Consider the following 19,908-nt stretch of genomic DNA (forward strand, 5'->3'; position numbering starts at 1 on the left):
TAAAGGACTTGACCAAGCATGAAAGACTGGCTGATTTGGAAACTAGTTTTTCTCTAGCCCTGACAACTGAGAGCCAGCAATGCATGCTTTGCAAACAGGCACTTGAGTCTGAAAACCTAAGAGCAGAGCTGTGAGGCCCTCTGCACTACCTAGGGCAACCCCCAAAGAAAGAAAGGATGTCCTGAAATGAACCCAGAAATATAAAGAAGGGAGAGAATTGCTGCTGGTATGGTTGACAAATCGTTTGCATTTTTTCTGAAAAGAATAAATTTTACCCAAAAGAATGAGGCAAAAAAATAAGCCTAAGAAAGCCAAGCTGTTCTAGCAGTCAAAAATGCAATGTTTGGAATAAAAAAAAAATAAACCAAAAACCTCACCAATTTTGGCTGAAAGAAAACCTCCTTGTGTTAGTGAAAAGTTTGAATTGCAAAATATATTTAGAGAAGTAGCACTTTATTACATATATGAGATACATACATTTGGGTATTACATAAATCCATATATGTATAATTATATATGTTAATATATACTTATATATTGCATGCAATATACACTATACATATTATTATATATTCACATAATATATATTAGCAGGCAAATTCTCTCTTAGAAATCTTGAAGAAAGTCAATATCAAACTTTAGTAGCCTGCAGTAGAGTCATGGGGAAGGGTGACACCCCTTTAACTTGGACCCTTAGTCTTTGCACTCTTGAGTCTAAAAAGCTCTGTGTGAAGTATAGCCCTCAGGTCATTCCTATGCTGGTTTGAGAAGCTACTTAATTAGTAAGAACAATTTAGGAAGTATGGGAACCTCTGATTTATAGCCATTTGGTCAGAAGCACAGGTGGCATCCTTTATTTTCAATTAGTGTCTGAAGCAAGGGGTTCAGTGGGGGGTCAGTATTGTAGGACTGAGCCCTTAACCTATAACTCAAAGAGGGAGTTGTTGAAACCTCCAATCAAAAGCACAAAAGCACAGGTAACAACTTGGACTTGCAATTGGCATCTGAGTTGAAGGGCAGTCTTGCAGGACTGACTGAGCCCTTAATTAAAGGTGGAATCTGGGTAGATAGTGTCAAAATCGAGTTAAATGGTAGGACACCCAACTGCTTCTGGAGAATCGCTAGTTGGTGATGCTAGGAACAAACCTCTCCCACTCTCCCCAGACACTAGTTGAAATTGGTAATCAGAAACTTAGAGCTTAATTGTTTACTTTTTTCTGGGATAAGCAATACTAGACTAAGTTAGAGTAGACTTTGAAGAAATTCTGGCAAAAGAAAAGGTTCATTGAAATTTTGCCTTTTTGAACAATTTCCAGGCTGGCAAAGAAGAATCGGAGGGTGTGATAAAGCAAAAAGCGAGATGGAGCTAAAGCTTTTGACCAGCCTGCAATCGTGTCGAGAGAATGTAGTGAGAATTTTACTTGATGTCTAAGTTGCATTTACCAAGTGGTACTCTGGGTGAGTGCAGTGCAATTTTGATTGTGAAGTGGTTGTGAAAATCAGGTTGACTTTGCAGATCCACATTTAAATTATGAGGCTTGTGTTTTAGATAGGTAAGACCTAGAAAATTTGGAATCTTTTGGACAGGCATGGAGACAGAGCTGAGCTATACAAGTATTTAGGGGCTTTGAGTTGACTAGAACTAGCCTAGGGTCAGGAATGAGGTGGAATTAGCACCCCTAAGTCCTGCTGAGGCAATTCACCATTGCCCCAAACTGGTGATGTAAAGATTCAGGCTTCTCAGGAATCATAGTTGTTACCCTCCAACTAGGAAAATATGTACTTCTTAGGGTGAGATGAAATAAGCAAGGTTGTATTAGTAAAAACAAATGAAAAGGCTGATTATTTTGCACTGTGGTGGTTTACATAAAAATATACAATACAACCCTTCAAATTTTAAGCAAATGCCAAGAGATTCAAAAGGTCTAGAGTAAAGGAGTGAAATAATACCATGGACTCTGCATCCAAGTCCTTGGCTGGGAACAGGTCAGTTTCAGAGAGGTTTTCACAGAGCAGGATGGACAGACTATTTTTAAGCATATTTGTCTACTAGGCACCGGTGTCCAAAATTCTATTGAATATCCATTAGCAGTAGCATATTAGTAGTCTGTGGTCTTTCATATTGTACTTTGTTCTCCCTATGTTCTTCTCTCTGGCTATGCCCTCTGTTTTCATGAAGGAAGATAAAATGGGACCATCTACTTAGATATTTTTTTAGATTTTATTTGTTTATTTTTAGAGAGAGGGGAAGGGAGGGAGAAAGAGGGAGAGAATCATCGATGTGTGAGAGGTACATCAATGGGTTGCTTCTCACATGACCCCAACTGGGACCTGGCCCACAACCCAGTCATGTGCCCTGACTGGGAATCAAACGCAACCTTTCGGTTCATTGGCTGGCACTTAATCCACCGACCCACACCAGCCAGGGATCTACTTAGATTCTTAGTTAACATTTTTATATTAAAAATACCAAGTCATTGCTGTGACCCGTGTGGCTCAGTTGAGCATTGTCCTGCATAGTGAAAGGTTGCCAGTTGAATTCCTGGTTAGGGCGCATGCCTGGGTTGCTGGTTTGGTCCCCCAGTCAGGGTGCATGTGAGAGGCAACTGATGCAGTGTATCTCACATCACTGTTTCCCTTTCTCTCTTCCTTCCCCTCTCCCTAAAAAGTAAATAAATAAAATCTTAAAAACCAAAAAAGAATATCAAGTCATTTGTGGACTTTTCCTCATTCCATTCAAACCACAAAGCCTTCTCTAGGGTACGTATTATCAAAGCTCCCTCCTCTTTTATATTAGCTTAGCCATTAACCCAGAAGACATTTCCACAAGTATGAAGCATTTCCCTGTTGTGCAGCATATACCATCTTGTCTATGGAACTTTGAAATTCATAGCCCTGAAAGTTTTAAAAAATACCAACTTATCCAGGAAATTCTGTGTATTCTTTAAGTGTCCTAATAAACAATGATGTACTTATCAAACATTTCTGAGGGGAAAAATAAGAGCACAATGGGAAATTTTATGAGGAAATGTAATATAATAAGGCTTTGCCCTACTACAACTGAACCAGGAAATTTAAAAAAATCAGTTTTAAAGCTATAGCCAGGAGTTAGGAAAGAGAAACCCCAAAATAAAGGAAATAAGAAGGAAGGCCTGGACTACATGGACTTTAATTTAAGGATCTGCACTGTGACATTGAACCTATTCTTTGAAATCAAAACTGTTAATTTCCTTATCCCATTAACTGAGAGGAAGGTGTCCAAAGTGATTGAGCACTCCTGTAGGGCACCCACCCTGGGGACAAAGGTGCACAGTGCGTAGCTCCACAAAGCATAGGAAGGGGTAAGGTGCTGGTAAGCTTGACTTGATAAGCTAGGTTCCCCTAGAACTACTGGTGGGAGTGTAATTTATGGGCTAAACCATATGAAATTGAATTTTTCCCACTTAAAAATTTTTAATGTATTGATTTAGAGAGGGAGAAAGAAATATCAATTTGTTATTCCACTTATATAGTTACTGGTTGCTTCTTGTACTCATATGTGCCCTGTCAGGAGATTGAACCTGCAACCTTGGTGTATGTGGACCCTCTAAACAACTAAGCTACTAGGCCAGGGTGAATTTTTCCCGCTTTTTAAAAATTGTGGTAAAATATATATATAACAAAATTTGCCATTTTAACCATTTTAAATGCACCATTCATTAGCTTTAAGTTACAATACAACCATCACCACTTTCTGTTTCCGTAACAGAAACAATAGAATTGGTGAGAGCAGACATCCTTGTTACTTTTGATAGGGTTAAAAGGCATGTGTTCAAAACTTACCAATACTGTCTGGTGATTATGGGCAAATCACTTACCCTTAGTGTTTCCTTATTTAAAGATAATAATAGCGGTATATGTACTGACTACCTCACAGGGTTCTGAAGATTAAATAAAACAACCATGCAATTAGCAAGCCTTATTTCCAGTGTACATGGATGGTAGTGTCTACTCTTCAGGAACTCATAAGCTACTGGTCAAGACAAGCCATTCATGGAAATAATTATTAAAAAAAACAAGGAAATGATGCTATGAATTATTAGGGCTATGAGGTTTGTGTCTTGGACAGCTTCCTAGATAAATTTTGTGAAAATTGTATAGTATAGACAAATGGTTTTAAAATTTAGGATACTAGTAATGTGCTCTCACTGTGTCAACACTAAATTAGTTTTGATTCCAACCCTTGATTACAAATTATGTAAGTATAGCCTAAGTACCGGTAAATTCAACTCTATTTTGTACAAAATATAGGGATTTGTTTAATGAGGTTTTGCTATGATTTTTGCATTCAATTTGGTGTCCACAGCATTTTTAAGTCAAAAGAAAAGCTGTGATTAACTAGAAACTGCATTTGTTTTCTCTTTATTCCAAGATAGTTACTTATAGATTTGTTCCAAGCATTCCATTTATTTGAGATTAACCTGATAACTTAGTTTGGAATATAAACATAGTAAATAGTCCATGACATAGTGAATATTATGGGTTCATAAAGCCCTTCCGCTTTGTAACACTGAATTGGGATGATTTGGCACAGGATCTTCCTTGGCACTTCGCAATTTTTCCTTTGAAAGTGGTAAGAATTAGATTGTGAGGAAGCCTAAGTGCTTCCAGGTACTGATGCTACAGGATAAAGTAAATGAGATTCTCAGAGCACCTGCTTCATTGGGTGGGGATGGGGGGCCCCCTCGCAGCTACCCCCCCTTGCAGCCTTAGGAGATAGCCACACCTTTCTCCTATCGGTATTGAGCAGGTGGCCAGGCTCTCAGAACCTCACATCGATGCCGCCTTCCAGCGTACCAACCTCTCGGGCTTGGCCGGCTTACCAGCCCCGTGACGCCGGTCAGCTGCGCCTGTGGGACCCCCTGGCACCACGGGTGCGACAGCCCAGCGCGTGGTCTCCAGATCTCCTTTTTCCGCCACCCTTCCCCCCACAATCCCGGAACTGGGGGCAGTGACGTCATCATCCGGGCACTGGTCGGCGGGCCAGGGTTCACAATGGAACAAAAACAAGCGGCCTCTGAGCGACGCGGCTGTGGCTCGCGCGATTAACTCTGTCCTGGCCGCATAGCCTGCCAGTCCCGATCTCCTAGCTGCTGCTCCTCCTGTGTGGTGTGCCAGATCCTTTCAGGCCTCCCTTCCCCCACTCCTGCCCGTCCTCTTGCCACCTTTGCCCTCACAACTGTTCCCCAGACGATGCCTAAGTAACGCGGTTTCGTGTCGTAGCGGGACCCTGAAGGGGCGGGGCCGAAAGAACGTTGGCGAGCGAACTCTCTTTACCGCATTGTCTTCCCCTCCCCCACCCCAGCTTTCTGAGTTCCAGGCGTCTCGCTAAGGCTCCGCTCCCACGGCGGCTGGCGCCACTCTCCCAGGCTTGACGTGGGAGGAGGAGCTGAGAGAGCGGAGCGAGTCAGAGGAACAGCTGATCGAGAGAGGGGTGGGGGATAGGAGGAGGAGGTAAGGAGAGGCGGTCCTTGTGGGGGCGGGGCTTGACGGGGGCGGCGACCTCAGAGCTTTGGGCGGCTCTGGAGCTAGTGGGAGTCTGCGCCGCCGTGCTGCTTTCTTAGCCACCGCTGCTGCTGCCCCTGCCGCCGCTACTGCCGCCGCCACTGGCCGAGCGGTTTTTTTTTTTTTCGGAGGGAGGGTTGGTTTGCTGGATCCGCCATATTGACGAGGACGGGCATCCGCGGCTGCGGAAGATAGTCTCCGCCGCCGGCGGAGCTGCAGTCTCTCCGCACCCGGCCGGTCCGGGCCTCTGCCGCTCCGAGCCCCTCCCCGCCTTGCTCAGCTCACAGGCCTCGCGGGAGCCTGCCGCTGCCGCCTCTCACGGGAGGCGGTTGCCTCAGTGCCCGGTACTCTGGTCGTCGCCGACAGCCGACCAGGCCCGGAGCGGGGACTGGGACGGAGAGCAGAGGAAGGTGAAGCCGTCGCTGCGGGAGGAGGAGCAGAAGGAGGTGACGCAGGAGAAACGCACCTCCCGGAGCCCTGAGCTCTGCGAGAGTCACACAGTCTGAGGAGAGAAAGGGGGAAGAGGGCCGCCGCCGGCTGAGGAGGCGGCAGCGGCCACCGCCGTTGCAGGGTGAGCGCTGTGAGCGGTGGATTCCGGCGCTCGTGTGTAATCCCCCGGTCCTGAGGCTTGCTGCAGCCTCTCGACACACTTTGTTGCCCGTCCCCCTAGGGCCTGGGATGCACCCTGGTGGGCCTTGTCCCAGGACTGAGTCGTGCTGCCGCCTCCGCTTGCCCTGCTTCTGAAGAGAAGACGCCTGTGTTGTGCGGTGAGTGGCCAACCGCGCCGGGGGACGAGCTTTTCTTGGGCCAACAGCTGGACTTTGCTGAGGGGAGGAGGGCGAGGGGTGTGTGTTTGTGCGTGTGTGTGTGTGTGTGTGTGTGTGTGTGCGCGCGCGCTCGCGCTGTTCCTGTCCCGGCTCGGGGGCTTCCCAGCCCGCTCATCACCCCCCCTCCCCCCGCGCCGGGCCCGGGGTTGGGTGGGCGGCCACGAGGAGGGTACGGGTCTGGGTTCTCCGAGCCGGCGTCCCGGGAGCGTGTCTGTGTGTTTTGGACTGTAAGGGAAAATGGCTGACGGCTCCGTCCCTCCTCCCCCTCCCCCCCTTCCCGTCCTGTCTTGGGCCGAGTGGGAGGCTGGAGTCTCCCTGCCCTGCGGGCAGCCTCCGCATCCGCACCCGGGTCAGCGCCTGGGGCTAGAGGCTCTGGTTCCCCTGCGGCTTGCGGTTCGACGGCCATTCTGTTCATTCTCATTCCACTTGACACCAAACGCCATTACTGAGGTGGAGTGATTTGGAGCAGTAGAGCTAGGCCTCGGCTATGCCTGGCTATCGGGCCGAACGACTTGTCGGCCTTCCCCCACCCTGCTGCGATAACCCGCAGCTTCTCAGCCGGAGCTGGAGCCGGGTTATCGGCCTCCTCCACCTCCTTCGCCCCCCCCCCCCCGCCCCCCTGCCCCCCTGCCCCCCTGCCCCCCTGCCCCCCTGCCCCCCTCACGAGGGCCAAAGCCGCGAACGTTGTTGTGATGCTGAAATCGCTTCCAAGCTAGCTTGGACCCACCACCTTTCTATTTTTAACTGTTTCTGCCAAAAATAGTAGCATGTGCGAGTTCGTTAGTAATAAAGCCTTCAGGTTCTTGTGATGCGAGGATTCAGGATTGATAAATAGTTCATTTTTCATTCATTGTGAAATGTTAAGTTCAAGAGTTACGGAACAGGTGTGTACTTGTTCTGTAATATTTGTATGCCTTTCTGTGGCAACTGGAACTTACCTTGGAATTTTTCATATTTCCCATACAACTTAAAGTTAATTATGTTATTTTTTAAAGTTCCGTAGTTAAAACGTTAATTGAATTTGCCACTGTTAAGTTTACAGGTGTGTGTAATTTCTTCAAATGGTCTTTGAATTTAACAGAGTGTATGTTAAATATTCATGTTTGTTTTGAGGGGAGGGAACTATTCCAGAGCACTCTTTCACCTGGAAACCCTTGAGTCCCCTAAATCTGCATAACATTTGTATATTTTTACTTTTGAGGAAAAATTTGGAGTACGTCGATTAGGAAACTTTTCAGCAGGTACTTAACCCCCTCTTGGAGCTCATTACGTACTTTTAGTGATTAGATGGTAAGGACTGGTTAAACATGACTAGCTTGGCTTTCTTAATTTGTGCACTTGAACTTTATAAAAATAGACTACAAACTCTCCTTTAGATTTCCCTGGTCTACTGATTTTAGTGGGCTGCCATTTTGGTTTCAGCAAATGTCTTCCAAGTTCTTAAAAAGATTCGTGTATTAAATATATAAATATGTCAATATTTGTGTTCTCAATTTCAAAACTCGTGCTTTGTCTTTTAACATTAATTCTTTAAGGTTTATTACTCCAGTGTTTGGATAGAGTGAAAACGAGAAATACTTTGAATTGGTGTACAAAGGGTGAACTCAAAATGCTTCTGATAATCATATTTTCTTTTGCTTTCTCAACTAAAAAAAAAGACTTTTGAACTTAAACGAATTTTACTATTCTTTTTTAAATTTTTTTTGCATGAACATTTAACTTGTAATTCTCAACATATTATCTTAACGTTCTTTTGTTTGCTGACCTTGTCTCTTTCTGAGGGAAAATTTCTGGAGAGATTAACAGCAAGGACAGTACATATAAGAACCTAAGTTCTTCAGAAAGGAATTTTGAAGGACAGATTTTACCTTTCACCAAATTATTGGGCTCTCTTGGTGATCTGTAGTCTCATTTTATGGCTAGAATGCTCAAATAGGATTTACTTTGGATCTTTTATCTTTCAGGATTTTGAAATAAATTTTGACTTCTCAAGAAGAGAGATTTCATGGATATCCCCTCAGATAATTTTCTTTGATGTGGTATTAATGTTCTTACAGTTTTTGCAAATGGATGCTTTTCATGAAATGAATTTACTTGTCATGAATTTGCTAATTCTTGATTGTTGGACACAAGGGAGCATTCTTTTAGGTTATTTTATTTCATAAGGTCAATTTGAAAACTGATAGTTTTTATACTTTAGTTTCAGAATTTTAATATTGAAAGATTTTAGTATTTCAATCTTTGTTCTAAATCGGATTATAGAAAGTTGTTTGAAAATTATAGGGGTGTGTGGTAAAGGATTACTTCTCATAAGACTTTTGTGCAGTTATGGGGGAGGGTCAGATTTTTGTGGTTATTCAGCTAGTTGATTTTTTTTTTCAATTCTAAAAGAATGTAATATTTTATAACTCCTGCATTATAACTCCTCTTGCTGGTATGTTTTCTGAATCATGATATATATTTTTTAATTGAAAAATAGGATTTTAGTTTCCATTTGGTTCTTTGAGGAGCTGTATCTTTAAAAGCTATTGTATTTATTGCTAAGTTGTCTTATTTTAAAAGTCTAATGTTAGTATTTGGGAAAGGGTTAATGCATTGTACTTCAATCCTGGCTGCATATTAGAGTCACTTGCAGGAGTTTAGAAAAGAATGTAGATGCCTGAGTCCCACTCCCAGAGACTGATGAATTGGTCTGATTTGGGGTCTGGGCAAAGGTATGTTTTAAAAGCACTGTGGGTGATTTCTCATACACAGGCTTGAAAACCTCTGTGTTATTGCTGTGAACATGTTCTTATTGAACTTTCAAGTGGATAAATAAGATGGGTTTTTCCCCCCTCAACTGCTTAGGTTCTATGTTAAACATTTTCCATTTTATTATCTTATGTAGATAATATTATCTCCATTTTACAGATGAAGGGCTGAGGTCTGTCAGGCTCAACCAGTGGTGCTTTGACTATTATGCCACATGAGTGAAGTAACACTGATTACTTACTTTAAAAAAAACACTTAGAACTTTTGTTTCTTATACCAGATTAAAGTTTTAAAACGACAGTAGTCTGCAATTTGGGAAATAATCTTGGTTGTCCAAGGGAGATGCTAAAGCTCTGTAGCAAATACATTCTTGCCCTTCCAGGTGTCTTCCAACATGTTTAGGTTGATAGTTTAGTTGGTGGGTGTGCTTTTGGTTAAAATAATGTGAGGCAACTAAACATTCTTCAAAGATGTAAAATCCAGGCATTTGTCTCCCAGTAATTTATTTAAGTTACCTCATAAGTGAACATTTAGTACCAAGTGACTATTTAGTTCAATTTGAGAATTCTGAGTTTTATTTAACCTTGTTTAATCTCTGTAAATTTTACAAAAACTTTTTGAAACTAAGGGTTTCATTTTCCATTTTTATAGTTATGGTTGGAAACTTTATAGAATGAATGGAATAACAATAACACCATTATTTTATTGTTCGTTTCTCTTAATTTCCTTGGGCCATCATGCTGAATTCTATATTGAGAGAGGTAGGGAAGAGCCGTAGAATCTGTGAGCATTTTTTTAAAAGATTTTATTTATTTGGAGGAGGGGAGCAAGAGAGGGAGAGGAACATCAGTGCAGCCCAGGCATGTGCCCTGGACCAGGGATCGAATCTTGGTGACCTTTTGGTGTGCAGGTCTGCACTCAATCCACTGAGCCACCCCAGCCAGGGCTATGAGCATTCTTTATGTGGCACAAGATTTGTCAAAGATCCTTCTGTTAAATTAATAATTACTGTGGTCCTATTTTCTATGCTACAAAGTCTATCATAAGGAAAAAAAGACCTCGTGAAACTTCTGTTTAAGTATATTGAAGTTTGAATTGATCATTCAGTTGTTCCTATTCAATGCAGTGGCCAATGTAATACTCTTTTAAGGAATAAGGTGTGAAAAATAGACTGTTAAGATGAACTGTCTTACTTAACATTTGTTCTTTAAACGTGTCTGTGCTTGTCTTGTGCACTTCAGTACACACACATATACTACACATGTATTCCACAGCAAATGGGTTTCCAATTCTATTTTTAGTCACTAACGATGATTTTTTTCTACCTCACTTTGTATCAGAATCACCTATGGAGCTTAAAAAAGAAGAATTTGCCTAGGTCTTATTCTCTGGAGATTAAAATTGAATAGGTTTGGGGTGGAAACAGGGCATTAAAAACCTCAAAAGACAATTCTGATAATGCACTTGGGGTTTGTTTTGCGATTCCTTTTAGGGAAAGGGGAGCTCTGAGACTGTGGAGCTTGTGTCTTACCATTAGGCAGTAATATTCTTGCTTGCGTTAGTTTTGTCAGTCATATTGCCAAAAATTACACAAATGCAGTGAAAAGTTCAGACACTGGATGAATAGTTGGGAGAGACTAGGAGTCCACATAGAATTTTATGCACATGCACACATATATATTTGTTTATTAATTCTTACTGAGCATCTTAGAGTTATGGTTCCAGGTCTAATACATTAATCTGTTAAGGCATTAGTTTCCTTTTTATCCATTCAACAAATACATACTGGGCTAGAAATTATTCTTGTCTAGGAACTTTACATTATATGAAATGAGCATTGGACTAGCTAATCTTTAAAGTTGTACTAACTCTAATTTTGTCATTCTTTATTGTGCCCCATAGGAGAATGAATTAAGTTATTAGGCTTATACCTACTTGTGGTATAAGCCAACAGAATTTTCCTTTTACCTTTCAGTTTCTTTAAATAAGTTAAATAGAATTTTATTCTGGGCTTCAGTCTTCTCCAGTGAGCCCAAATGTCATGTACAGTAGAAATGGGTTCTTTTAGAATTCTTGCATATTGGCTTTAGGAATCACTGTGCTTATGATGCTTTTCATATTTGCCAGATATTACATACTTTGGTGTCACCCCTTCTGCCATTCCTTTACTGTATTGATGCTCTGTAAGTTATCCCTATGCTGTGTGTTTTTTTTAAGTTTATTTTTATTTATTTTGTTTAGATTAATTTTGTCCTCCAAATTTTTTAGGTTGGTGACATCCATCTGGTCAGACTCAAGATCCTAAGTCCACTGCTGCATCCCTAGCACCTAGAAAATGCCTGGCATACAGACAGTCGATAGTAATTTGTTGGATGAGTCAGTTCACCATATTATATTCTTGTCGAGTTTTCTCCCCCCTCCCCCCCAATTTCTATTGCTTGGAGTCTCACTGAATTTAACCCTATTCCTTTTATGATGAGCCATCCTGAAAGGAGCCTTAGATCCAGTCAAACTCTGGTTTTCAAATGAGGAACATGGCTCAAAAAGGTGAAGTAACTTAAGATAGCATGCTTCTTCATGAAGCTACTTCCATATCTAATGAGTCACATTAATTAGTGAATTCTTTGAGTTCCATTGCTTTGGTAGTCACTTATAAAATTTATACTTCAATCTCTCCCCGATAATAGATAATAGTTAATAAACAGGGATTTTGTCCTTTATATATTATATAGCATGCAATATTACATTGTTTACAATAACTAACTTGATTGCCTGAGTGGCAAAATCTAGGGGAATATTTGACTCCAGTAACCTAGAACTGCTTGTACAAAATTGATGTGTTATGGTCCCCTTTGAGTTTATCCTTTCTGTAACTGACCAGTCGTGTAAAGCTTTGAACACTTGAGACTCAAGAGTAGCCAACCATTATCAAAGGAATTGTGTTTCTCAGAATGATTTTGAGTAATTCGGGATCCCATCCTCAGCCAAAAAGCCTGTGTAGTGGGAAGAGAAGAAAATTTAGGAAGAATAAAAAGGGCCTTTGACTTTTTTACTTTTCCTATTCCATTTATGTTCGTTTCCTTCCCGTTGTCTTTGGTGGTTATTGAGAGTTGTAAGTTTAAGTTGCTGGTCCCTTTTCTGTGAGCCAGTTACTAACTGTGTCAGTGTACTCAATTAACTTGGATCCAAGAGAGCATGGAAATTATTATATAAGGCATTAGACCCATCATCTTTTTTTTTTATTTTAATCATTGTTCAAGTACAGTTTTCTCCCTTTTACTCCCAATCCAGTCCACCCACCCAACCCTCCCCTGACCCATCATCTTTTTATCTACTAGTATTATCTCTAAGGTAGTTGAGAAAGATTTGGTTGCTCTCCTTGATAGCACCTCCTGGGGTTCAGAGCAGGGATCAGCATACTTTCTATAAATGACTGGATCATTTTTGGGCTTTTGTGTTCTAAGACACAAAACTAATGATGTTAAGTAAGCTTTCTGTTGATGAAATTCAAAATATAATAATTGAGTAAAATTATTTGTAATTCAGGTCTAATAAGGATAGAATTGGGGGGCTAATAAAATAGTATTTTGCCTAATTGGGGTTTAAAGCTAGTGTTCCTTGTCATCAAATTGATGATATGTATCCTTTGTTAAACCCATTCTCTGCTTATAGGCTGTGCAGAAACAGGAGGCTGGATTTGGACTGTGACCATAGTTTGCCAGACCTGGTTTAGAGCAATGTTACTCAAACCTGGAGGGCTTGTTAACACAGATTGCTGAACCCTGCTCCGAGAGTTTGATTCAGTAACTGGAATGGGGTTCAAGAATATGCATTTCTAGCCCTGACTAGTATGGCTCAGTTGGTTGGGTGTCTTCCCACAAATGGAAAGGTCACCTGTTAGATTTCAGGTCAGAACACATGTCTGGGTTTGGTCCCTGGTTGGGTCATGCACAAGAGGCTCTTCCTCCTTTCCTCTCTAAAAATAAAGTTAAAAAATAATGCATTTCTAACAAGTTCCCAAGAATGGAATTACCCTTGGAAAATTACTGGTTTAGACATGAATGTTAGCATACCTACTTTTCTTTAGGCTTACCACTTTGTCTAATTTTTCTTGAATTTTAAAATTTTGTGCTTTATTTTAAATTCAATAATTACGTGTTAAGTGCATATTATGTGCTAGATATTATACCAAGTAATGGGTACAAGGCGAGTGAAACAGAACTGTCCCTGTCATAGGCTAGAGTAAGTTTAAAAATCAATTTCCAAAAATGCTTTAGCCAGAGTCTGAGACAGCACTGTATTGAAAGCAGGGCAATGGTGTTTGATACTCATGTTAAAAACGGAAAGTTAAATTGGAAAGATGAATTATCAAAATATTTTATTAATTTGCAATATTTCATTAATTTCAGAGTTTTCATCTGAAGTCTAGCTTAAGCTTTAAGAACATATTGCTGTTAAAAAGCAATGTAGCTTATTAGGGAAAATCTATTCAGGGGAAATTATTTTTCTGAATTGAATGAAAGTATGCACATAAATCTAGTAGCAGTAATTTTATTTGGCAAGGGGGTTTCAGAGAAGATGTTGATAATTGTTTTATCACTAAGAGAAGTAGCAAAAGAAACTTATCATTTTTATTGTATGTCATTTGGCTAGTCACTCTCACATTTACTGATCTCAGGATCCCTTTATACTTACTGAGGGCTCCAAAAAGCTTTTATTTATATGTGGTTATATCCAGTCATACTTACTATATTAGAAATTAAAACAAGCATCAGTGAACCACACTTTGAGAAACAATGCCTTAGATTCCCAAGGAAAGTTTGCATTATCTTTTGAGTGGTTTATTGCCTATAAATTTTTCCTTTTTAATTGAGATATAACTTGCATACACCAAGCCTGCAAATTTTAAGGGTGTAGTTTGAGAAAATTTTACAAATGTATACATCTGTATAAATACCATTTAGATCAACATACAGAAAATTTCCAGCATCCCAGAAGGCTTCTTCATGCCTCTCCTTCCACCAAAAAAATATACCCCACAATATTCTGACCTCTATCTTTCAATGAATTAGTTATGCCTGATTTTAAACTTCATATAAATGGAATAGTACAGTACGCATCTCTGAATCTCACTTCTTTTACCTAAGATGATTAATTTCTTTTTCATTACTATATAGTCATTGTATGAAATATACTATGATTTATTTATCCATTCTGTTGTTGGTGGACTTTCAGATTGCTTACTGTGTTTTTACCAATTATAAAGAGTATTGCCATGGTTATTGTAGTACATGTCTTTTGGTGCACACCCAGAAGTGGAATTGCTGGGTTATAGGGTATGTGTGTTTAGCAATAGTAGATACTGCCAACCAGATTTCCCAAGTAATTAGCTGTGCCATTTTAGAATCCCACCAGCAATGTAGTTCATGTTGCTCTTCCTTATCAACACTTAATATTGTCAGTCCTTTTAACTATAGCCATTTTGATGGACATTTAGGAATATCTAATTGTGGCTTAAGTATTCATTTGGCTGTGTCTAATGATGTCTAGAATCTTTTCATGTGTTTGTTGGTATTTCTGGTACTTAATTCTTGCTTACCTATAAAATTTGAAATTTGACCAGTAGGCAGCTGTTAAATCTTACAGCTCAAAATCACTAGTTGAATGAATTCTTTCTAATAAGAGATTTTAAAAATGAATTTAACTGATTTATTAGGGATAAGAGGGATTAAATGTGCTAATTTAAAAAGACACATTTTTGGCTTTAGAATATGTCTGGAAAGATCTTTGCTCTTGAAAGATTCAGTACTTCAGACTAAAATATGGCCTTCAGCTATAAACCAGGAAGACAAGAAATAACAAGTGTTAGCAAGGATGTGGAGAAAAGGGAACCCTTGCGCACAGTTAGTGGAAATGTAAATTGGTTCAGCTACTGTAGAAAACAGTATGGAGATTTTTCAAAAAATTAAAAAGTAGAACTACCATATGGTCCAGCAAATGTACTTCTGAGTATTTATCTGAAGAAAACAAAAACACTAACTCAAAAAGATATATGCACCCCCACCCATGCTCATTACAACACTATTTTACAATAGCCAAGATGATGGATGAATGGATAAGGAAATTATGGTGTGTGTATGTATGTGTAACTATTACTATTCAGCTATAAAAAAAGAATGAGCCTTGGCTGGTGTGGCTCAGTGGATTGAGCACCGGACTGCAAAGCAAAGGGTTGCCAGTTCGATTCCCAGTCAGGGCACATGCCTGGGTTGCAGGCCAGGTCCCCAATAGGGGACGCATGAGGGGCAACCACACATTGATGTTTCTCTCCCTCCCTCCCTTTCCCTCTCTCTAAAAATAAATAAAATCTTTAAAAAAAGAATGAAATCTTGCCATTTGTGACATGTATGGGCCTCAAGGTCATTATGCTAAGTGGAGTAGAGAAAGACATGTTACCATATGATGTTTCTTATAGGTGTAATCTTAAAAAACAAAAGCCAAAAAACCCAAACTCATCGATACAGAGAACAGATTGTTGGTTTCCAGAGACGGGGGTTGGGGAGAGAGAGGGGTGAAGGGGAACAAGTTATATTTTTCATAAATTTTTTCTACTCTGCCTTTAATTATATAACTAATTTAACTAGATTTCACCCATATAAACATGTTTTAAGGAATTGGCAAGAACATAAATAATCCTTATATACACTTAAATATATCTGATTTGTTTTGATAACATTGCCGTATGTTTTAATCATTGGTGAACTTTTTGAATAGGCCAAATATTCTCAGTTAAAATTTAACACCTGCTGTTAAAGATAGGAGAAATGAAGTTATACATGCCACTCATTGGCACATGAGGTGACTGGTAGTGGTCAGATTCTGAATTACTGTTATATTTTCTGTATTAAGGCTATTCCATTCCATTTTTATGCCTTTTCTCCTTTTTCCCTACCAAACTTACTTGACCTACTACTCATTCTTATCCTTATACAACACTAATGTTCTGAGAAATTTGTGTAGATATTCTCTATCCTCATTTAACTTACTTTCCCCCCTTTTCCAAACTTACTGTTAAGGAAAAATCAAACATACAGATGTAGATGAAACTCCCATCAACTAACTTGATTTCATGGATATTCTTTTTTATGTACCCCTTCTATTTTGAAACAAATCCCAGACAGCATTTCAAAATATGTCAGTATATCCCAGTCCAATTTGGATGTTTTCCCTTGCCTTTCTCTGTTGTAAATTACAGGGTTTTAATGTAGTTCTTAGATAGTCTCTCATTCTACTTTGTAAACCTCTCACAACAGTAGCTAATACTTAGCATCTGTATGTGAGGAACTGTGAACTTGCTTCATATACTTAATACGTTCTTTATATTCTTAAAACAGTCCTAAAAGTTAGATACTACTATCCCAGTTTTATATATAAGTAAACCAAGGTACAGCTGTTAAAGAACTTGTCAGTGAGGCTTGGACACCTTAGGTAAGTGGCAGAGCAGGTGTTCAAACTGAGGCAGTTTATCTTCAGTCTGTACTCTTAACCACTACACTATATAATGTCTTGAGTGAATGAGCTCTGTTACTATTTTCAATTTGTCAATAGCACACAGGCAGTATTTTTTCATAAAATATACCCTTCCCATTTTAAAAATGAAGTTACCTTCTCTTCAGCTCTTACCTCATTTCATTTGTGATCTGTCTAAAAAATGACTGATCCCTGGATGCTTTTAATAATAGTGTCTCAATATAGTAAGAGTGGGGGGGGGGGTGCCGTACTTGAATTCGATTTTTTTTAAATTTTATATACTACATTTAAAATTTTTAATGTTGAGTTTTTATTTTTGCTTTAACATTCTGTTCTTTTTAAATTTCATTTGCAGTAACTTGGTGTATACCTTCACTTTTGATTTTTCTTTTGATTTGAGTATTAGTCATCATGGTATGCTGCAGTCTTATTTTGAAGATGGACAGGCTTAAAAGGCTAGTTTTTCTCTTAGATCTCTCTCAGTGGAATCAGCATGTGTAAAATTATATTACAGAAGCAATGTAAATGTACATCAACTAATGAATGCATAAATAAAATGTGTACCATACAATGGAATATTTTTGACAATAAAAAAATGCTACAACTTCGATAAACCTTATAAACAATCATGCTAGGTGAAAGAAGCCTGTCACCAAAGATTCCATATTGTATGATGGCCATTTACATGAAATGTGTAGAATAGGCAAACCTGTAAAAATAGAAAGTAAGATTACATTGGGTCTGGGGGTGAGAGAAGAGACACTGGGAAATGGTTGATACTAATTGGGTATGGGGTTTCTTTTGGGGGTGATGAAAATCTTCTGAAATTGATCGTGGTGATAACTGTATAACTGAATAAACTAAAAACAAGTTATACACTTTATATGGTATGTGAATTGTATCTCAAGGCTATTGTTTTAAATCTGTAGGTAATTGAAGATAATCTCATTGACTAAAAGGAATTTCCAATTCTTTAGTTTCTTTTTCAAATTCTTTACCTTTTCTACATAATCTAACTGGAAAATCAGGTAAAAAAGGGTACCCATTGGATGCACATTGAAAATGATGATTATCAATGATCTATCTGTCTTGCTTAAAATGTTGACTAAATGAAATCAGGTCTTAGTTTTCTGAGTATTGTATCAGCATCTCATGATTTGATTAGTGATTTCTAATAGTGTTAACTGATTGTGATCAAGTTTGGTAAGAGTTGTTATTAGATAACTTTGAATTGTTAACTTGTCATTTAATATCTTGTGCAACATTTGGTATGTCATTGTGTCTAATATTTTAAGTCACCATTGCTTACTTGCTCATTAGGTTGATCTGTTTAAGAACTGGAATTTACTGGGACCTTGCACCTTTTGTAAGTATTTAATAAAGGAATATTTAAATAAAAGTATATCTTTCTCTTGAAAAGCAATCTGGTTGTATATACACTATAAATGTCAGTAATTTGGAGGGTCATAGTGTAGAAAATTGTGAATATCAACTTTCTGTTTCAGTGGTCAGAACTATAAACTAATGATAGGTATCAGTGACAAGATAAAAATAACTTTGAAAGGAAGAGAGACCTTCCTTGCTAACTCAGTTGGCTTCACAATGTTGTAACAGAAAAGCATTCAAGGCGTTCCTGGCTGGGTAGGGTGTCTCAGTTTATTAGAGCATTGTCCCAGTACATTGAAGGTTGTGGGTTCTGTCCATGGTCAGGGCACATACAAGAAGCAACCAATGAATGCATAAGTAAGTGGAACAACAAATTGATGTTTCTCTCCCTAAAATCAGTAAATAAAAGTTGTTTAAGGGAAACATTCAAGGGTAGATTAGATGTAGAAATACCTACATTTGGAGCAGTTAATTTCCAAGTCTTTATAATAGTCTTTGAGTACCTATCTCCCATTCCCTTACAAGGTTCTAGCCTTCACAGTATCTCTCTCTCTCTTTTTTTTTTAAAAAAGATTTTATTTATTTATTTTTAGAGAGGGAAGGGAGGGAGGGGGGGGGGAGAGAGAAACAGAGAAACATCAATGTGCGGTTGCTGGGGGCTGTGGCCTGCAACCCAGGCACGTGCCCTGACTGGGAATCGAACCTGTGATGCTTTGGTTCGCAGCCTGCGCTCAATCCACTGAGCTACACAGGCCAGGGCTTCACAGTATCTCTTTGTTGCTTCTTTTGTGCCCAGGTTAAAGCAAGTATTGTCTTTTTAAAAAAATCTGTTTTCTTTTCATTTTTATGATATTCTTAAACACTACATGTATTTTGTTCATGTGCACTCAAAATGTATATTCTGCTGTTCTTTGTTAGTGTTCTATGAATGTCTGTATGATCTAGTTGATGTGTGTGTATAGTGTTGTTAAAGTCTTGTTCTTTTTTGTTTTTATTTGAGGTATACTTGACATCATTAGTTTCAGGTGTACAGTGTAATGATTTGATATTCATGTATGTTGCAAAATGATCACAGTAAGTACAGTTAGCATCCATTACCATACAGTGTTTACAGAACAAAAAAAAGGTTTCCTGTTTCCTCCCCTGGCTGGTGTGGCTCAGTGAATTGAGCCCTGGCCTGCAAACCAAAGAGTTGCTGGTGTGATTCCCAGTCAGGGCATGTGATCCCCAGTAAGGGGTGCAACCACACATTGGTGTTTATCTCCCTCTTTTTCCCTGCCTTCCCCTCTCTCTAAAAATAAATAAATAAAATTTTTAAAAGAACGGTTTTCTTACGGTGAAACCTTTGAAGAACCATTTTTCTAGTTCCTTTCAAATATGTCAGACAGTATTAACTACAGTCAGCATATTGTACATTACATCTGCATGACTTAAAACTGGAAATTTGTACCTTTTGACCACCTTGACCCATTTTGCCCACTCCTTCATCCCCTGCCTAAGGCAGTCATCACTCTTTTCTCTGTATATGTGAGCTCGGAGTCTTTTGTTTTTGTTTTAGATTCCACATATAAGTGAGGTCATACAGTATTTATCTTTTCCTGTCTGACTCATTTCACTTAACATATTGCTTTTACAGTCTGTCCATGTTGTTGGAAATGGCAAGATTTCCTTTTTATGGCTGAATAATATTCCATTATATATATATATTTTAAAAATCATATTTACCCAGTTAATGGTGGACATTTAGTTGTTTCAGTGTCTTGGCTATTATAAATAATTGGATATATACAGGATGGGGCAAAAGTAGATTTACAGTTTGTATGGAAAACAATAAGTAATAATACAAGGATAAACTTTTGTGTACTCATGA

The 19,908-nt window shown here is 39.2% G+C and overlaps 1 protein-coding gene across 5 annotated transcripts in view; it reads left to right on the forward strand.

Moving 5' to 3' along the window:
* USP9X (ubiquitin specific peptidase 9 X-linked) overlaps positions 1 to 19,908 on the forward strand; it is a 131,142-nt gene that overhangs the window by 14,059 nt on the left and 97,175 nt on the right. For 2 of the 5 annotated variants that reach the window (XM_036016408.1, XM_028523347.2), the window contains exon 1: positions 5,938 to 6,311. The exons of 1 other annotated variant lie outside the window; for it this stretch is intronic. The gene's annotated coding sequence lies outside the window, so the exon portion shown is untranslated. Of the gene's footprint in view, positions 1 to 5,937; positions 6,312 to 19,908 lie in introns of those variants that run through there. 2 more of the 5 variants (XM_036016410.1, XM_036016411.1) reach the window with 1 other exon arrangement.

This window comes from Phyllostomus discolor, chromosome X (assembly GCF_004126475.2).
Source record: "Phyllostomus discolor isolate MPI-MPIP mPhyDis1 chromosome X, mPhyDis1.pri.v3, whole genome shotgun sequence".
Lineage (NCBI taxonomy): Eukaryota > Metazoa > Chordata > Mammalia > Chiroptera > Phyllostomidae > Phyllostomus > Phyllostomus discolor.